The 17,506-nt window shown below is 38.8% G+C and overlaps 1 long non-coding RNA gene across 1 annotated transcript in view; it reads left to right on the top strand.

The window, feature by feature from the left end:
- The first annotated feature begins 234 nt into the window (after window positions 1–234).
- Window positions 235–17,506, top strand: part of LOC143686376 (uncharacterized) — a 31,473-nt gene continuing 14,201 nt past the window's right edge. Inside the window, exon 1 of the long non-coding RNA XR_013177098.1 lies at window positions 235–518. This is a non-coding gene — a long non-coding RNA (uncharacterized LOC143686376). The remainder of the gene's footprint in view (window positions 519–17,506) is intronic.

Raw genomic sequence — 17,506 nt, 5'->3', positions numbered from 1 at the left:
AACTGTAATTGCCTGCCAGGTAACATGGCATAGTAAAAATAACATAACATTGCACTCGCCTTGTTAAAGCATTGCACAAATTCTGGATCAGAGTCATTGGTTTGGTGCTAGCACAGTATATAGCAACCATAAAATGCTATCGATACCAATTATTGTGAAATGAAATCAGGAGGCTGAACACCAAGAGAACTTTCTAATTGGCTATTAATGATGTCATAATGGGCACAGTTCGAATATATTAGACACATGAATATGACCTTTCTACTTTTTTTTGGCTTGAACATTTTCCATTCCATCTCAGCAGCGAAACCCTTCACTGCATTCACAGTTTTTCCCCTGGGTTTCACAACATCTTTCCCTGAAATCCGATTCACTGAATATTTCACCTACAGAAGCACAGATCAAGGATATATTCAGTTCCCAATCAGGGTTAAGTAAGATGGTCAACTCTGGGCCTTAATTTATGAAAAAGCATTTTTATAAGTTTTTTTTAATGAAGTAAATTTGTGGAACAAATTGTAAGTAATTCAAAACATAAATATTATTTAGACAAATAAGTTGTTCGGGTGTAGAAAAAAGTAGTGTATGAGAATTAATGCAGTCAGAGTGTGAGCCTATCATGGTGTAATGCACAGGGTAGGAGGTGAGGCCAATTAATGCTTCTGACTAGGGTTGCCAAGTAGCGTGCAGAATGCCCAGTTAAACCTGAATTTCAGATAAAAGAAATATATATTTTTTTAATTCAAGTGTGTCTCAACTATTGCATGGGGCATACTTAGGCTAAAAATAATTCATTCCTCTCACATTCAAATTTTACTGGGTGTCCTCTATTTTTATTTGGTAAACCTGGCCAACCCACCCTGAGCTTTAGTTTATTTCCACTTGTACAGTAAGATAATAATCCCTACCTCCTCACGTTACTCAAATGGAATCACGAAACTTTTTTTCAACTTAAACATTTTCTGCTATAAGCCTATCCCCTCAGACTTTACAAAAGGAAAGAGAACAAGAATCAGAGGCAGAGAGAGAAACAGAAAAGGAGCGAGAGAGATGAAACAGGAAGGGCCATTCCACCCAACACATGCCCGGGCTGAGAGCGAGATGGAAGGCGGTGCCTGCTCATGCCTCCATCTCCCTAAGGCTGTCTCTCATCATGTGAGCACCTGATGGTGTGGGAGTGTGATTCTAGTGTTTAAAGATACTTATTTTTCATGCAACATGGTCCTAAAATGCAAGCCAACTGCTTCATCTGGAGCTCAACCAAAGAAACAGTGATCTGTTCCAATGGCAGAGGGAAAAAAAAAATCTTTGGACTTATTGAGAAATGGCATGTTGATATCAAATGCAGCACTTCCTAAAGGATTTTTAAGGGTAATTTTAAGTGTGCAATTTTCATTTTACATATTGGTCTGAGAGCTCAATCTCCATGTAAAATGTAATTTCCCTGTGACTGATGCGAAGAATGTTTTGTATACTGGAAGGTGCTAAGCGGATGTAAGGAATGATTGAGTATTTTTACATTCTTCTTTTACGTCCTGTTATTTTTCATTATCATCATCACTATACCAAATAAAATGATGTTAAAATTTTTGAGCATTTACCACAGACCTTTAAGTAAATGGGAAGCAATGTGAAGACAATAAATTCTAAGACAAGTATGGCTTTGCGACTTAGGACTAATATCTTAGAAGAATAAAAGGAGTCAATGTATGTGTTATAGAATCTTAGGGGGAAAAGATTAGAAGCAATGAAATAACTAACTATAAATACTATTTCATTTGTAGTTTGTATATACAATGACAGCACTTCTTTAAAATGAAATAATGGGCAGTTAGGGTTAGTTGAAGTGATAGAGTGGAAAAGTAAATCTCAGGAAAAGAAATTTCATGGAACTTCTGTCTAGTACCTTGTAGAATAGTCTTCCATGAGGTGTGATAGAAGCCAAATAGAGTTAATGGTTTAAAATAGATCAAATTAAACATTTCAGGATATATCACAGAGCATTACCCTGCACTAGCAGGAAGGAAGGTCAAAGAATCTAAATTGACCCTGCTTCACCTAATTTTTATGAAAGTTAACTACATATCTATTAGTATATAGCTACTAGGTTTCTCATAAGCATTTACTTAAAAAACACAAGCTCCCATCATTCTCTGACATTGAATATCTTGTTTTGAATCTTGGCTCTCTACTATCATGAATGATGTTTTAGTTGCCAGTGTCATCTAGCAGTCCCATGGGTCACATTTTCAGGTAAATAACACCTACAGTGTGACATGACATCAGATCTGACTCTGGTTACTTGTGGGTTTTGAAGTAAAATGTTTGGATGCTGTTTGGCTAAAAAAGAAATTGATAATTTTTGTGATTATCTCTGGTGATATGTTGGAAGAGTGATGTGCAGGGCAAGATGAGGCTGAAGAGCTAATGGGGACCCAGATGATGAGGTCGGGAAGAAATGCTGCTGGGGCAGTGGGTGGGGTGAGGAAGCTAAGGGAGCAATGGTAGAAGAGGGAGTGGAGAATTAAGAGTCTGAAAGTGCCCTTTTCTCTTCTACCAGCTATTCAGTGTGGGACATGTTGAACTGAATTTTCTGAGAGGTCTTCTCAGGTAGATACACCTGGCAGGCATTTGGAATGTAGGTCTGGTATCCAGAAAAATGTTCACGGCTGTAGAAGCAGATTTTTTTGAGACGTCCCATAAGTAAAAGATGCAGGAGAACATGAAGTTGCCTCGGGAGAGACAGGGTGTGAGAGGAAAAGAAAGCTGAGAGTAGGAGGCAGCATCAGGCCCACATTTAAAGTGTGGACAGAAAAAGGACAGGGAGGAAGTAGTCAAGAAAGTGGCAAGATCCTAAAAAAAAGTATGATAAAATCCTATATATTTGACATAGGTAAAAATTACTGGTTATGAAACAGTAACTTTGTTTTTGAAACACATTGGTCCCTTTCCATCTTCTATCCAAAGGCATAGATACACACACACACACATGCACTCACACACGCACGCACACACGCCCCAACACCTTGGCCAAAGGCAATCTCTTCTATATACTACTTAGGAGATAAATACTTCCAAGAACTGTATAGAAGGGCTCTTAGGAGCAGAGAACCAAAAAGGATTTCAAGAAACCATTTGGTTCATCTCCTTGCCAGTGGGGACAATTCCTAAATCATCCAAGGAAGAAAATTGTCAATTCTATTTTTAAAGTATCTCCACAGATGGCAGTTCCACAGGCTTCTCTGCTAATTTGCTCCAGCGTTTAATCAGCCTGACACACAAAGTTCTTCTTCACATCTAACTCAATGCTATCTTGCTATAAGTTAGGATCTATATTTTCTAAGAAGTGTGTAAATATAAAGCATTTTAAAAATCCAGAATGCCCAAAGCAAGTGTTCTCATAAGTGCTGGAATGAAGCATGTGGTAGTTTTTTTAATCTGTTGCTAATAGCATGTAATTTAATCCCAATGAGGGATGAAAGCATCCTAAATCTGCTACCAGTAGACACTGAATAAATGAATACTCAAATGTCCTTTTGTTCTGAGCAGAAATAACATACAGAGAAAACCTCTGTAGATAAACTGAACCAAAATTTTTCTCTAAGAAAAAGATCCCATATGAGAATTTGAATATATATTTTTTATAAACTCTAAAAGCCTTTTATTTGTGGTATATATGATCAGGTACAAAATGTTCAAGTGTATAGTGGCTGTTTATGAAGAGTATGAACATTATTTTCCAACTGTTCTCCTTCCTAAATACCATCATTAGACAAATTTCTTATTCTTCAAGCCAGAAATCCACTAAAGGGTTGCTTTGAACTTTCTTAAGTGACATTCCTCAGCAAGGAGAGAGACCTACAGAAAAAGCTGGAAAAGAGCAACAAAACAAAAGCTTTATTTGTAAATTTTATTTTTAACATTGATTTTGAGTAAAATCGCTCATAAGGGCCCAATATTGTGTAATGCATCGTTAATGACAGTGGTATGCCTAACAAAGGAAAAAATACCCTCCTAAGTATGTAGGCACAATTAGGTTAAAAAGCAGAGTTTAGAAAGCATCCCCTGTTCTTTCCCTTGCTGTGGTAAACACCCTCAGCAGCTTCCTGGGAGTTGTACCTCACTGGGCTTCCAGCTCACAGGTGCCAAAGGTGAGCTAATTACACCAAAGCTTAGAGACACACTGATCAAGGAAGAGGGCTTGCCCGACTTTTGTGGATGAAAACAAACAGCACAGAATAAATTACAGAAAGCAAAACGTTAGAAAAAATAGACTAATCCCAATTTTTTAAAAAGAGCGACCGAGAGCACAACATTGTAAATATAAGGAATAGCACCAAATCATATATTTGACTATGGTTAAAAGAGGGTGTTTTAGGTTGTATATATGGTACTAAAATAAAATTAAAGACAAAAGAGCACTACCTTGGGGTACATGGAGAACTATTGCCCAGTTCTGACAAGAATACCCAAACAAATCTGTTCTCTCAATTTCATGAAGAAGGGAGATGCTCTGTCATCTTTCTCTGTCACAGACCTCACCTCTTGCATCTTGCTTGGGATTTTCTTCCAAATCTATTTTTTTTTTTTGTCACTTGATTAACGCCCAAGGACCACCTTAAATGATATCTACTCAGAGGGAGCAGTTCTTGACCTTCTTAACAGAGTGAGATGCCCCTGTTCTCCATTCTCCAGCTACTCCCTATACTCAACCCTTCCGAGATGAATTATATTATGTTTTAATTGTTCTATGCCTTATCTGTCTCTCCCACTGGGTGGTGAGGAAGGACAGCCCCTTCAACTTATTCAGACCTGTGTCTCCAGTGGCTAGCACATTGTGCTGATAAAAGAATGTGAAGTATATGAAGATCAGATCAGTGAATATATGGCTGTCAACATGTTTCCTGCCTATTTGTTGACAGACAAAAATCTGTTTATCAGTGGGGGCTCCCTGACCTGTCAACTAGGTCAGCATCTCTTTTCATAAATTTATATATATATAAATTCATATATTATATATATATACATTTCATTTTGTTTTATTAATTACGTTTGTAATATCTTGATCAAAACTCTCTTGTCCATTTGTAGTCTCATGATGAAAACAGAAACCACTTTAGATCATTTAAATGGAAGGAATCTAACACAAGGATTTGGTTATATAGATTATGAAAGAGCTGAGAAGTTAAATAGAGATGGTAAGCAACGTGGAACAAGAAGCCACTACCACCCCAAGGGCTAGAGGGACTACTGGAGGAGGTGGCATTACCAGAGCCCAGAAGCAAGGGTGCCTGTTGGGAATAGGAGCCACGAGTAGCAGGAGCTAGGATCCAGAGGAAAGGCAGTCATCATCTGAGAAAGGAAGATAGAGGAAGAAGCAGAGATCCTCCCTCCCTCCTGCGCTCCAAACTTTAGCCAATGCCTGCTCTTGGATGAGCTAGTCAAAGGCAGCCCCAGGGCCTATCCCCTGCTCTCCCCCGCCCCCCCACCTCTGGAGGAGCAGGAGAAGGAAAAGGCATTGATAGGAGAACTAACAGTAAGGGAAGGGCACTTGCCAGTTGGCTGTAAGCAACATGAGGACCAGAACTGTTAACTGTTTGGTTCCTGGCTTTATTCCCAGCCATTGACACATACTACATGATATAGATCATGCAAAGAGATGTTGAAACAATTTCGCAACAAGATATTGAATCAACTGTACCTGAATGACTCTCCTATATCTCATTGACCAAATTCTCTGGCATAATTAATGTCCTGCACATTTGTAAATCCCCACTAAAAGATAACATTCAAGAGGCAGAGGATTTATTACCTGTTTTGCTCACTGACTTAGCTCTAGCACTTACAGCATGCTTGTCCAGTAGCAGGAACTCTATAAATATTTTTCAAACCAATGAACAGAGGTTTGGAATAGTGGAAAAGCCCACCTTATCATCTTCTTCTTGCTTAGAATGTAATGAGTCAGGTCATGGGGCTGGTGCCTCTTAAGACTGAAAGGAGAAATGAAACTGGTTGCCATCCAGGAAGGTCATCAAGACCTTAATATCTCTAACATGAGCTTAACAAACTGTGAAAACTGTCTGCAGCCTAAGGAAAGCAGCAGTGGTGCAAAATCTAAAGCCTCACAAAGCCTCTTAACAAATTTGCATAAGATATGAAATGCATGGTTACAGCTGTTAACATGAAAAATCCTATCTAAGGGGGTGAGGTTCTAATTTGAGGTATAAAAATTTATCCTAGTAGACCAGAGACTTGAAACTTCAAAATAGTTATAAGGTGTTATAAGGAATAGAAGTTAGATAGGTGTTTCTGCAGGTAAACAATATATAGTGCTGAGATACAAGGCATATACTATACAGTGTACACCAACTGACTACAACTAAACCTAAAACAACACACATTAGAATTTGTTTCAGTTTGCTAATGCTGCTGGAATGCAATATAACAGAAATAGATTGGCTTTTACAAAGGACATTTATTAGGCTACAAATTTACAGTTCTAAGGCCATGAAAACATCCGAATTAAGGCATCAACAAGAAGATACCTTCACTCAAGAAAGGCCAATCACATCTGGAGTTTCTCTGTCACATGGGAAGGTACATGGCAATGTTTGCCGACCCTTCTCTCCTGGGTTGGTGCGCTCTCTCCGCTCCTGTGGGTCCTTCTGGCTATGCCTAGGTCATTTTCCAGCTCTAAGAATCTGTGGGTCCTCTCTTAGCTTCTCTGGGGCAAACTCCAGATTTCACCTCTTAGCTTTGCATCTCCTGGGACATTTTCTGTCTCCACGCATCTGTTTTCTCTACTTGGTTTCATCTTTCCACTCTCTGTATCTGCTCTGAGCTCTCTCTACGTTTTCTGTCTTTCATACTCTTCATAGAGGATTCCAGTAAAAGGATTAAGACCCACTTTGAATTGGATGGGTCACCTCTCCATGGAAACAACCTAATCAGAAGGTCCCACCCACAATAGGTCTGTACCCACAAGATTGGACTAGAAGAACATGGCTTTTGTGGGGGTACATAACAGTTTCAAACCAGCACAGAAGTTGTACACTGTTTTGGGGAAAAATTTTTACTTGAGAAATGGGAAACCAGAAGAGATATCAGCCTAAAGTCATACCTGGAAGGTTTAGAGGCAAAAATGTTGTGAGGCAAAAAATGATTAGAGGCAAAAAAAAAAAAAAAATGGAAGCCTGAGAAGGGAAATGGAGAAATCGCCCTTGTGAAAAACATCAGAGTACGAAGAACCAAAGAACTCTTTGACTTCATCCATACTCTTTGCACCTCAGTTTTCTCATCTGTGAAATGGGGATAGCAATAGAATCTACTTCCTAGGGAGTTTATGACGATCATGTGAGAAAGATCCACGTAAGAAGCTGAAGCTTAGAACCGTGTCTGCACAGAGTAAGTGTGCAGGGAGAGTCAGGCTGGATGCAATTGTTATCTCCAATGAAGCTTGCATGAGCAGATGCTAATGTACCATGAAAGTGTGAGGTAGGATGTCAGAATTTTCCCAAGTAGGTGTGCAGAAAAGACTTCCTTAAAGAATATGTGAAATGTCCTTCACTGGTGGGGTTGTTCCAGGGTATTCTGACTTGAGGGCAAGAGAAATAGACTAATTTTCTCCACCCTTCTGCCCCACAAATGACCTTTCGCGTTCTCTTTCAGCCTTTATGTCCATAAAATGTATAATTTCCCTTTCTGGCAGTTCATAGAAGAGTGTTATTCCCAACCCTGTGAGTCTGCTCTGTATGGAAAATGCCCTGGGTTCTTAGAGACTTAACACCCGGCCCTGTGAACATGAGCAAGATTATTCTCTCCAAGCAGCTCTTTTCACATGTGATAAGCTTGGCAAGCTGCCCTGGTAAGTGTCAAGCCCTGAATGTTTTTGTTTTTGCGCTGGTGGTCCTGAGGAGTTACTGGAATACTTCTGGGGATCTGTTTTGTATCAAACTGTTGGCTGAGAGTGACATTGAGAAGAAGCAGGTAAAGACAAGGAGAGGGGCTCTGGACTGTATCGCATTTAATTCTGATAGCAGACTCCCTGTCTGCCTTAAAGCTTCCTCCAGTCTTTCTTTGGCTCCTTCACTTTGTGTTTCTCAATATTAAAGGGCAATCTTTTGTGTGTGTGTTCTCCCCTTTTCGCTTCCCAGAGAGGCTTGTCAAAACTCCTTATCTGTTAATGAATGAATGGAATTTCTCCAGCGCAGGCCGGACCGGGTTAATGCAGCTCTGGCTAGCACGGGTGGGTCACTGAGTTAACGGAGCACGAAAGGGCCAAGTGCACTGAAAACTTCAGAATTGCTCTCGTGCCAGGGAGTGCCATCAGCAGTCATTTTCCTTCAGGCAGAGGGAGGGGCAAGAAAAAGAGGTAAGGAGGATAGAAGCAGTCTTAGGTTAATTTCCTCCCATGGGGAGAGATGCACATTGTACCAGTTAACATTGTCTTTGGCATTTGCAGTATTCATTGCACTTTGAGACTTGAAAGCGTGTGTTTAGGAGCCTGACTACATTTCCGTGCTGGCTGAGAGCTCTGCTTCTTTTTCATAATAGGACTTTTTGGTTATTTAACTGAAATTCATTTTTGTGATTTCCTCCAAACCTCAACTATGTAAGACCTTTTCGAATTGTGCAAAGCGAAGGGAACTACACTGTTATGTTTGTTGATTCCATGATGCTCAGTTTAATTTTTATCTCCCATTGTACGTCCCACAGTGACCCACAAGGGGTGATGACATTTAATATATAAGGGATGATTTAACCAATGAATGATGCACACATATATATTTAAGGATTCTGGATTCTGGATTCTCGTTCTGCAAGGAATCTCTGGGAAAATGCCCATACAAACCCTAAAAAGCAAACTGCTAAGGAAAGAAAGAACACTGTCCTAATTTCACAATGTGAGGTGGGCTTTGGAGAGGGAAGATGTAAGCATCAGGGTAGGAATTCACCCAGTGCTTCTGCTGAGAAGCTCATTATGTCTGTTACATTCTCAAGATCGATTCATTAAGTTTCACATGCAAGTTAAGGATATACATGGAATATACCCTTCTAAATATATCACAGCCTGGGTGAAAGCTGTTGGGAGGGAACTATGAAGAGGATTTAAAGTCAGAAGACTAGGATTTAAATCCCAGCTTCACTTCTTGCTCTATGTGACCATGTTCAAGTCATTTAATCAGTCTGCACCCCAGATCCACATCTGCAACATGGAGATAGGATTAAGCATCATCTTACTCCATATAGACAGGCTATAGACATTGATATATTTGTAATTGTAAGGTGGTTTCAATTCAATCCCCATTTTCCAGAAGGATTTGTAAAAGACATATCCCTGAAATCAAAGGAAAAATAAGTTTATTCATTAATCAGAATAATGAGAAAGGACATTCAAAAAATCAAACTTCTAGAAGATATAAAGGCTTACAAATTTCTTTTCAGGAAATAGGAAGTTCATTTCAAGAGTTCTGCTTCTTCAGAAATAATTGCTCTTATAAAGGCGATCATTTTCAGTCCATTGATGTGCTGTATACCAAACAGAATGGAGAAGAGATACATCATTGTATTTCTTATGTTACCTGCATGACATAAAAGTCTCCTCATGTGATTAGTGATTTAGTAAATGAAAGGCAGCCCTTCACTCTCAATCTAACAATATCTTAGTTTTAGATAAAGTACATCTATTTCTACTTGTTGTGTTCACAAACTAAGCTTTTGCTGATTTTTATTTTGGGGTGACAAAAGGACTAAGGACTCTGGGCTCGATGCTCCTTTTCACATGCCACATTTTTAAATCTGCTATTGCATCTGTAAAGCTGAGCTTGCAGGTACCTGTTATTCCATCTTGTTGACCACTAAACTCAGAAACTGGTGAAAATGATCCAACTATAGAAAAAAGTATCTCTTTTTCTGATGACTGATTTTTAAATTTCTATTTGCTTTTTACTGTCAACTCCCTCCCCGAAGTCCTGACTGGCCTATTCCTTTTGATTGTCATCTTCTGGGGTGTAAGGACATTTCTACTTGCATCTTTGCCTGTGACTATCTCATATCAGTTCACCTTTTAGCATTTTCTTGTAATTTTGCTGCTTTCTATTCTCCCAATCGGGCCTGCTTCATATTCTGCTAAGACAAATACATCTATGATGCTAGAACTGGTTTTCCTTTTTTGCCATTAATATGCCAATGGCCACAATATTACATGTGATAAAAATGGCCCCTGATCAATTGAGGAGTATCAAGGAAGACAAAACTTCTTAGGTAGATTCAGAATTACACAATGTTTTTGCTGGAAAAGACCTTATAGGTCTCTTCCAACTGCTTCATTTAGCTGACAAGGAAACTGAGCTCTAAAGAGAGGAAAGGTTGGACATTGGTTGTAGATAAGAGTTATTTATAACTTCTAAATGTAAATTTGGACCTTTTTAAACGTGAATTTGAGATAAAATAGAAGAGTTCTTGACAGGGAAGTGGATAAGAAGGGGATGGGAAAATTCGGAACCCATTTGGCTGGGATTGGGGAATGGAAGGAATTGGGAAATCTTTGTGTGTGGCCAGAGGGAGGCACAGGAGTGAGGAGGGAAGCGGTGTGCAGAAAAGAAATGCACCAGAAGAGAGTTTAAGACAGTGAGAGTGAAAAGACAAACAGCTTTATAGGTTAACCAGTGCAGGAATTGAAATGACCAATTTCAGAAATTATGTAGGCTGAACTCCTTAAAAAGCCAACGTTCAAAGGATAATTCTATTTCCTTAAGGATAAGGCAAAAAAAAAAAGATCGAGAGGAAAGTTTGTTGTGTTAAGGATGGTTTAAGAGAACAATTTGGGTGAAATGTTGGAAGAAGTGGTTGCTCTTTCCTTAAGCAAATTAGAGAAATTAGAGACACAGTTTAACTTAGTGCAGAAATAGTGTGGAGTAGGCTGTAAGCAGATCCCTTTAAACAAAGCAGAGCTCATGTGCGGAATTTGCGGACCTGTAAGGAATGTGCAATCCAAGCTTCTATATCTGAGGTAAATTGGATTTTGCAGCCTGAATGACAGGCCAAGGATGAGATTCCAGATTACCCTGCTCTCTTGTGCAGATTGTGTGTTTTACTCTTTGGGGTTGTTGGAGTTGATAATTGAGTCTATCCGCTGTGCCAATATCGACAGCAATTAAAAAAAAAAAGCACTGCTAATCATTTGAATATTTTCTATAGACGTAAACAACTCCAATAATAGGTGTTCTAAGTCTACTACCAAATAAGCTAAAACGAGTGACCATGGCAGCTTCCAGATCACAGAGCCAGTGTACACACCTAGCCGGCTTCATAGGATGGGTATGCTTTAACGAAAAAAAGTATAGAAATCTGTTATGCTCCTTGTTGCTGCAAGGTTAGTAAAATAATGTAAAAACCTTTACTTCCCTCAAGAATAAGGCAAGTGATTAGAAACCTTATATAAAACCGTATCAGTATGATGATAAATATGAAAGCATATTTATCATCATACTGATACTCAACAATTATTTATGGAGTTCCTACATTTACTGTGGGACTGTTGGAAATCCAAAACAGATATGTAAAATTTGATAAGTTTACAGTTTTTGTGTGCTTTAGAGATTTTAGCCATAGGTACTGTTCTAGTTTGCAAGCTGCCGATATGTGATATACCAGACATGGAATGGCTTTCAAAAAGGGGAATTTATTCAGTTGCTAGTTAACAGTTTTAAGGCTGTGAAAATGTCCAAATTAAGGCAAGGCTATGAAAGTGTCCAAATTAAGGCACCAACAAGAGGTTACCTTCACTCAAGAAAGTCCAAAGAAATTCGGGGTTTCTCTCTCAGCTGGAAGGGTACGTGGGGAAGTCTGCTAGCTTTCTCTCCAGGCTTCTTGGTTCATGAAGCTCTCCAGGGGTGTTTACCTTCTTCATCTCCAGAGGTCTCTGGCTGTGTGGGCTCTATAAGCTTTTTCCAGAATGGCTCCCTTTTAAAAGGCTCCCATAAGCAACTCCACTTTAAATGGGTGGAGAAACATCTCCATGAATAATCAAAAAACTCCCACCCAGTAATATTGAATGAGAATTAAAGGACATGGCTTTTCTGGGGTCCACCACAGATTCAAACTGGCACAGAAACCAAATAGCGGTTTTCTTAGAGTACTGGTTTTCTTAGAGTACTGCTATTGTCTTCTCTCTCAACATAGCAGCTGTAGGGATTAGGGGATGAAGCAGTGCCACAGTGTAGGTGAAGTTGCTAATTTAGTTCTCAGACATAATTTATTTAAAGAGAAACAATAAAACAGAAATTAAAAGACCCTAAGAAGTAAGATAATATCACTCTAAATTATAGACTTAAGGGACAATTTTTAGAAAGAAGAATTCCATCCACAAAGCTATGTAAAAATCTCTTCATGACAAAGTCAGCAAAACAGGGAAAAGATAGGCCGGAGATATGAAGATGAATGATTCAGATCTATCAGGTGTCACTCAAGCTGCTCTGTTTTGAAGATTCACTCATTAATATATTCATTTCGTTAATCTTGTTAAATATCTACAAGGTGTTTGACAGTACAAAATAACAGGACATTGTGTCTCACTTAAAAAAAAAACAGCTAAAAATCTGACAGTAAAAGCTCTCTTCATATTAACATCTCTCTCTGGTGCAGTATTTAGATAGGTTATAATGAAAGTTATCATGAACTTGGGGAGAAGAGAGAAGAAAGGTGAGAGTCACTTCACAAAGGAGGTAACATTTAAACTAGAACTTGATGGAAGAGTAGAATATTTGCAAGTCAACAAAGTGGGAGAGAACATTCTAGACAACAGTGATAGCTTTAACAAAGCCAGAGAAGTAGAATAGGCTATTTTGAACCCACACAGATATGAAAGCTTAATGCGAGATAACATTAAAAATCAGGGGGAATAATATGGGCTATTCAATAAATGCTTATAGGACATTAAAGATATCCCTGTATGAGGGGCAGGTGGGAATTAATTAATTACTCCTCATCTACCCACAAAAATTAAATTCCAGAAGGATAAAAAAAACATGAAAAAACATGAAGCAAATACAGAAAATCAGATTTATAGCCTTAAGATAGGATAAATAAGAGATAAAAGCATACACCATTGAAGAAAGTATCTATATATCTGACTATATTCAAATTAAAGCAGTGTTAAATGAAAAATACCAAAAATAAGGTAAAGAGAATGTTCACAACCTGGGAGAGGACATTTGCAAGGCATGTAAGAAATTATTATCTAGAATTTTTGAAGAATGCTTACCAATCAATTAAAACAGACCATAAAAAACCTTAATAGGAACACAGGCAAAGGATATATAAATAGGTAATTCACAGAATGGGGGAAAGATTGGCCTGAATTCAAATGAAAGGCTGCCTAATCTCTCTTATAAGCTGGAAAACCACAATTAGATGTTTCAGACTTTCACTTTGACAAAACACAAAATGTTTTATAATACCAGATGTGAGCAAGAATATAAAACAGGACTCTCATACACTGTGGTGGAACTGGAAATGCAACAATTTTGGAGAACAATTTGACAATATCTAGCAAAGTTGAAGAAGAGTTGAAGAAAAGTTGACCTATCAATTTCATCCCTAAGCATATAATACAGAGAACTTTGGTACAAGTTCCCAAAGAGATGTGTAAAGGATGGAGATTGCATTATGGTTTATTTAAGTGAAAAATGAAAGCCAAGAAACAAAAAACATAAATGTCCATCAACACAGAAAGAAGAAGCACTACAAAATGATAAACTAGACCTATGAGTATAATAGTGACTAAAAATTAGAGTGTGGATAGATGCAAAGCAGTATTAGTTTTCTTTCAAAAAAGTAGAAGAATAAAAACATGGCTGCTTGGGAATAATAAGTACCAAATTCATGATTATGATATCTCTAGTTGTGATATTTTCTGTCTTCCCAAAAATAAAATAAACTTGAATCAAGCCAGGTATACACATGTGTTCAATAGTTTTCTACAATTTTCTCTGCGTTCTATATTCTATGTAGCATGGAATCAAGGTTCTTGATTATTCACATGAAGCTCAGGAATCATCTAAATAGAATGTTTTCAAAAGCTGTGATGCCTGCACCATTACTCTATAGAGAGGATTTTGATCAATAGAAGATGGGTTATTCTTGGAATATATATTTCTCATTGTGTTCTGGTATCTTGTTCCTAAGCATAGATCTGTCACTTTAACAGAGTACGAAATGCTCAGCAGTTAGAAACTGGTTCATATTTGTTGTTATTTATGATCATGAAACTCAGCAATCAATAACTGCTTCAGAAACTGGAAAGCTTCCCTAAGAGGAGAAAAGCATGGAAGAAATGGAGTAAGACAAAGCCTCTTGCTTGTTTTTTTGGACAGGTCCATTGGTCTTTTTTGAGTAGGGCTCAGCAGTGGTAGCTTCTCCCTTCTCCATGTGGCATCAGAGAGGGCACCTAGCCTGGGGGCTGACACTCACTCATTTTCTGGTGATTGATGCTGGCCATTGGCTAGATCTTAGCTGGGGCAATCAGTTGAAGAAATTACATGTGGCCTGAGCTTCCTCACAACATAGTAGCTGTTTAAGTTTTCTACCCACCATTGTGACAAATTACCACAAATTTAGTGTCTTGAAACAATACAAATTTATTATCTTACAGTTCTTTAGGCAGAAGTTGGATATGGGTCTCCCTGAACTAAAATCAAGGTGTTTGCAGCACTGCATTTCTTTCTGGAAGCTCAATCCATTTCTGTGCCTTTTCTAGTTTATGGAGGTTTCCCACAAAGGCTCATGGCCATTTCCTCCATCCTCAAAGCCAGCAACAGTGCATCTCTCTATGCTTTTTTGCATAATCACCTCTCCCTCTGCCTCCCTGTCTATGGCCATCCTTTTGTAGTCAGGTCTCCCTCTGACTCTGAACTCTTCTGCCCCCTCTTCCACTTTGAAGGGCCCTTGTGATTACATGGGACCCACTCAGATAATCCCAGGTAATCTTCCCATTTTAAAATCCTTAGTTTAATCATATCTGCAAAGTCCCTTTTGCTGTATAAGGTCATATATTCATAGGTTGCATGTATTCTTTCCTCTTTGGGAGGCCATTATTTTGCCTATCATGGTATCTGATTCCGATGGCAAGGAACTGAGAGACAGAGTTGAGTAGAAACCAGATTACCTCTTATGCCCTCACTTTGAAAGATATGCAGCGTCCTTCCACCACACTCCTACTTGTCGAAGCAGCTGCAATGCCCACACATCTTTAAAACGAAGAAAAATAGATTCCACCTCTTGATGAAAGTATGACAAGGTTCCAGAGGAAAATGTGGGAATAAAAATATTGCTCTGGTCAGTTTTGGAAAATAAAATCTGCTGCAAGTAGTGTATGTGGATGAAAACACTGTTTCTGACATCCCAAAGCCTGTGGTAAAATTGTGGCTCTTCTACTTAGGAAAATCAACTTTTCCAATCTTAAGTTTTTCATCTGCAAAATGGGGGTTATATTACAATGCCAAAGGATAGTTGTAGTTATTAAATGAGAAAATCTATGTGGGATGTTTGGCATGTCTGGTTCATAATAAGACCTTATTAAATGTTACTACTGTCTAGCTTATTGAATTTAGGCAAACTAATCACTCTGAAGCTCAGTTTCTTTATATGTATAATAGCGATAAGAGTACTTACTTCAAAGAAATAAATGGGCTTAAGTATGGCTGGTAGTTAGTAAGCATTTGATAAAAAATACATATATATAATTATAATTATATACATATATAGTTAGAATTATATTATAAAACTATGTATATAATTACAATAATTACATATAATGGACTATTCCTAACCCCTATAAAACAGCATCACACTACAGGAAAGAAAAGCATTAAAATTATGAGACCATATGTGCATAACTATAAGGAACCTCAGAAACTATTTGTTGAATTTGTGAATTTAATTGGGTATTTCAAATGCGTGCCACAATGAAAATTATCAACCAAAACAGTATTGTGAACATTATGGCAATATAAATGTGTGTGCTGATTCTTTGCAAACAAATGACATTGGGGTCTGCTGGATATGGTTTGAACAATAATAATGATAAAGGAATAGAGGAAAGAAAAGAGGAAAATAGTCCTTGTGAGGCTTTGATGATCATTAATCCACTCTAAGCTGTAAAGGACTCAGAGAGCCACATCCGTCTAAGCTCACTGAACATAGCCAAGACTGCTTGGAGCGATGCCTTAATTACATTCTGATTAGAATGGCACTGCCTAGAAACAGATTCCAAATTAAGTCATTTCTGTTCTTCAGGAAGTTCTTCTAGTACAGCTATACATGATGTGTATCAGCACATGAAATGAAAGATGTACTGTTTTTAAAATTTCTAAAATTGGGTCTTGTTTTACTAAAGTAAAAAGTTCTGTTTCAAAAATAAGATTGTGTATGTTGGATGAGAGTCACAACTAGCTGATGCTTCCATTGCCATGACCCTCAAAGACTCTTCTGGATCAGGACACTTTGATGTCACAGCAAATCCACTTCCAATCAGTGGATGGGTGTATGACCCAAACAGCTGCCCAGCACTCCAGGCTCAGAAGGTCCCAGGCTTGGGTTTCCATGGTCAGTGGTGGCTACCTTGAAACTCTTAATGATTTTATCTTTGAATGTGTGTTTCGTACATAAAGTCATAAGAGCTGATGGAGAATGAGCCAGGGGCTTGGCACTTCAGCTAATGTGTGCCTCCTTACCTCTCTAGGGTAGGCTCTAGGCAACAGATCCCCATCCTCTAATACCTTGTGCCTCACACCCTTCCGCTTTCCTACCTGGTCCCACAACACCTGACACCCTCTACCTGGAGCAGTGACCAGGGAAAGGGACCAGTCTGATCAGCCGGGGGAGGCCCGTGTTCTATTCTAGTTTCCACCCTGGAGACTGGGCTGGACATTGGCATAAGGAGGTTTGGGGTTGAACATGCCTGCACCCCATGGCACCTCAGGGCAGGGCACAGTGGTGGTTGTCCCGGTCCTGGTTTAGCAGCATTGCAGTGCATTTGATGGGTGACTCCGTGGGCTTGCCTGCTCCTTACCGCGTATGAGCATGACCCTGCGTGGAGGTTGCAATCCTTTGGGTGTCACCCATCCATCATGGGTTAGGTGGTGGGCCATGGAAGGGGAATTTGGCTTCCCTGTCCCCTGCCAAGGAACAACAAGTTGGTCTGGTGGTCTAGGGCAGCATTCCCAGGTTCCTATGAGGGTCTGTGCTTAGCCTTGGTGTATTTGTGTACCTGAGGGAATGCAATATTAAAAAGTAAATGTAGAATACTAAAAATAAAGAGAAAGACAGAGAAACAAGAGAAAATTTTTATGTTGTAGTAGGTTTAATGGCCCTTTTTTCCTGTAGTTTGAACTACATTTTCTTACACTGAGCTGGGAAAATTATGTAACCAGTTCTGCTTCCGTATATTGCTGGTTTTTCTTGATTTCTTTCAACTCTAAGCAGTGGTAGAAGTGAAGGAGGGTAC

Source organism: Tamandua tetradactyla, chromosome 6 (genome assembly GCF_023851605.1).
Source record: "Tamandua tetradactyla isolate mTamTet1 chromosome 6, mTamTet1.pri, whole genome shotgun sequence".
In the NCBI taxonomy this organism is placed as follows: Eukaryota; Metazoa; Chordata; class Mammalia; order Pilosa; family Myrmecophagidae; genus Tamandua; species Tamandua tetradactyla.
The sequence above is the reverse complement of the archived record's forward strand: the minus strand, read 5'-3'. Positions and strand labels throughout refer to the sequence as shown.